Source organism: Lactuca virosa, chromosome 7, assembly GCF_052849685.1.
Source record: "Lactuca virosa cultivar CGN04683 chromosome 7, Lactuca_virosa_CGN04683_v6, whole genome shotgun sequence".
In the NCBI taxonomy this organism is placed as follows: domain Eukaryota; kingdom Viridiplantae; phylum Streptophyta; class Magnoliopsida; order Asterales; family Asteraceae; genus Lactuca; species Lactuca virosa.
In genome coordinates this window covers 160,650,654-160,654,289 of record NC_136432.1, presented here as the reverse complement: position 1 = coordinate 160,654,289, position 3,636 = coordinate 160,650,654, and the positions used below count along the sequence as shown (strand labels likewise).

Genomic DNA, 3,636 nt, shown 5'->3' with positions numbered 1-3,636 from the left:
ATGCAGATGCAGACCTTGGTGGTTGTAAAGATTCATACAAAACCACCACAGGGTGTATCTTTACAGTGGGAGGCACTGCAGTGAGTTGGATGTCTAAACTCCAGAAAAGTGTTGCTCTTTCAACCACAGAAGCAGAGTATATGGCAGTTGCTGAAGCAAGCAAAAAGCATATATGGTTGAAGAACTTTCTCGAAGAACTTGGTAAGGAACAAGTTGATTGTGCACTGTTTTGTGATAATCAAAGTGCAATAAACCTTGCAAAGAATCTTGTCTTCCATTCGAAGACAAAGCACATACAGCTGAGATATCACTTCATCAGAGAAAGAATTAATGATGGCACTCTGAAATTGAAAAAAATCAAAGGAACTGAAAATCCAGCTGATATGTTGACTAAGGTTGTTAACTAAGAGAAATTGAAGCTTTGCATAGCTTCAACTGATCTTCAGGTTAATTGAAGAGAATGCCAAGGTAACTAGGAAGGAGCTAAGATCAAAAGTGTTTACAGAAATACAAATACATAGTTGAAGCATCGATGAAGATTGTTCTGTGGCTTCAAGTGGGAGATTGTTGTGTGTGAAGCCATTTATTGGGTTGGTCAAGAATAAAGGTAGTGCCAGAAAACATTAAGCCAGAATTTAAGGGCCATATCTGTTTTTTGTGTTTGGTGAACAACCGTATTTATGACATGCTTTATGGTTCCCTTTTATTGTTGTTTTGACCTGTTATCATTTCAATCTCTATATATATGAGACTACTCTGTATTTGTAAAGGTGAGACACAAAAGAAATATAACTCTTAGTTACCTGTGTGTGGACGTAGGTCATCAGACCGAACCACCTTAAATTCTTGAGTTCTTGTTTGTTACAGCTGAGGAGAGTTATGTTCGTGTGTTAACTGTCTGACCATAACAGTTTGCTCCCCACATTCTAATTTAGGGTTCGATAGTTGATAATCCATTTGGTTCTATCTTCGGTTTTAGCTTTTTTCCAGCATATAAAATTTATATGGGGGACCGGTCTTTTTTTTCGCTGGCGAGGGGATTTCTTTTTATCTTTCATATATTTTCTCTTAGGACTCTATGCCTACATGTTATAACTCTTTTTTCTCAATTAATACAACTATTTGATAAGTTTGGTCGTGAATTCGTCTTTATCATGTATGTTCAAGGAACTTGGGATGAACAACCTGCTAGCTGCTAGGAAGAATGAAGAAGCAATATGTGTGGTTGAGGAAGTTTATTCAATTTGTTCTGACTTCTGACATGGGCGGGTTCTTTATCACGGTTGGTTTTTAATTAAAATTGTGAGTATTTTCATTACATGTATTATTTTTATGCCTTATATGGACTCTTAAATATTAATCCAATTTGGGTTTTACGATGTTTATTATGTCATGAATTGAGCTGGGTAATAGGTAACGTTCATGATTCAATATTTGCATCTCTAACTCTTGAAAGTTAAAAACTCATTCTCTTCCATCCTCCACAATATTTAAATTCTATTCTTAATCAAAGAAATAGGGTATATTAATATATCATTTTTGGGCTTTTTGTTTATGCCTGCAAGGTTCCTGATGAAATGCTACAATGATGTTTCTTTTTGGGCAATAGGAATTTTTTATTTTTATATGGTGTTTGTTATACCAATTTGGTATTTTTTTTTATAGTTTACAATCTTCATTAAAATACAGTGATATGGCTTTACATTTGACGGGTTGTTGCGACCTCTGTGCTGGAGAAGTATCTATATTTATTCTTGTGCCTGCTTGTCTGCCAAGTGTTTGCTATAACGCTTGAATGGTATTTGAAATATGTATCGTACCTGATAATGTGTTATCTTTCTTTGCTTTTGGTACTAATTTCAAAGTTCTTATTGTTATCTTCTTTGATTCATTTTTTCAGTTTCCAATACATTTTGAGAATTTGAGATTTGTCAAATACAAGATCCAAAGGTTTGGTCTGTAATCGATGTATTGTGTGTGTATGTCTGTCAGTGAGAGGGGGAGAGGTACATCTTAGTTATGATGTTTGGGCTAATTGTAAGCACTTCATTTTTGTTACATTGAATAAGTAGTATTCTACCTTTAAAAATTCCATGCATTTTGCCCTTTTGAAAGTGAATGGAATATTTTTATGGATCAGCAACTGGAGCAGCACAAGCACAAGCAATACAGTCTCCATGTAACTCTTTCCATTTTGTCCATTCATTTGGCGTACTCAATCCCGCAAAGCGAGATTCTTCCCTAATTTTAATGAAATGTATGTTTTATTATTTACTTTATTTTTGTCCCTTACTAATATTATTTACAAATTATAAGCTTCCTTATCTTTATAAAAAAAAAATGTAAAACATCATAACAGAAATTTTGTGTAAATGTTTATATTAAAGATATTTTGGATAAAATAATATTGTTATAGGGATGTTTATATATTGAAAACTTTGACTAAGAAGTCAACAATCAACGCAAATATGATAATGTGAGGGTCAAAGTCTTCAACGTCTCAACGACTCCTTTATTCAAATGGACGTAGCAATGGAGTGGGGACTGGGGATTAGGTAGCCGTGGGGATAAAATTACGTGACCATTAATTAACGAGAAATTAAATATCTATTTTTTTTTTCCTATAAATCCTTATATCCAATAATGATATGTGCAACATTTAATGTTTATTTAATCAAATTCAATGATATTTTAGTATATTAATATGACACATGTTATTATTTAATTGGGTATAATAATTTGTAGAAACAAAAGTAATAGATATTTAATTTCTCTTTTAACTTAATTAAAAATTAAACCAATAAAACTTGGGATAAAATCCGTCTATTTGTTGAGTTCAACTTATAACCAAATATATAATTTACAAAAATCGTGGTTGACTTGGCGTGTTCTTTTTATATAGTCCAATAATGAGATTTTTTTTAGGTCCATTTTCATCATACTTTCAGTGCTTAAAATAATAAATCAAGCCCAAAAAGGAAACGATTATTTTCATGTTCGTCGATTCCTTCTTCTCATTTGCTAATTCTATTTCCATTCCATACGATTCCAGATCTCATGCGATTTTGTGGCTACGCAAATGTGCAAAAATGATGCTTATTAAGTTTTCAAAAAAAAAAATAATAATAATAAAAAAATAAAAATAAAAATAAAATAAAATAAAAATAAGTTTATCTTATATGATGAATCCGCAATTGGTTGATACAGGTTGGGTTAAGCTTCAACCCATTTATTAATTGGGTTGAAGATTTCAACTCAATCCAACCTATTTATTTAAATATATTGATGTTTCCAATCCAACCCAACATTTATATAAATTAGTTGTCACTTAGTTGACCTATTTATATCCTTTTCAATCCAACCTATTAAATAAATAGGTTAAACATGGATTAACTCATTTAAATAAAAAACTAAATAAGTTAACTAAAGATTACACAATTTAAATTAGTTCCAAACTTAAATAAAATTTCAAAGTATGACAAAAATATAATTACAATTCATAAATACAAATAAATTGTTCAAATAACATTAAAAAGTCTAATTTCAAAGTGATTTTAAAAAGGGACTAATGTTGTCGGTGTTAAGAAAAAATAAGAATTATGATTGCATTTTTGTAAACATAAATAATAATACAAC

At 31.0% G+C, this 3,636-nt stretch overlaps 1 long non-coding RNA gene across 2 annotated transcripts; it reads left to right on the top strand.

Moving 5' to 3' along the window:
* Positions 1-794: 794 nt before the first annotated feature.
* On the top strand, positions 795-2,092 carry LOC145126312 (uncharacterized). Of its 2 annotated transcripts, none has more exons than XR_013716398.1 (3): positions 795-1,282; positions 1,690-1,811; positions 1,901-2,092. It is a non-coding gene; the product is annotated as an uncharacterized LOC145126312 (long non-coding RNA). The 2 variants fall into 2 exon arrangements; XR_013716399.1 differs by having other exon boundaries at positions 795-1,302.
* The last annotated feature ends 1,544 nt before the right edge of the window (positions 2,093-3,636 follow it).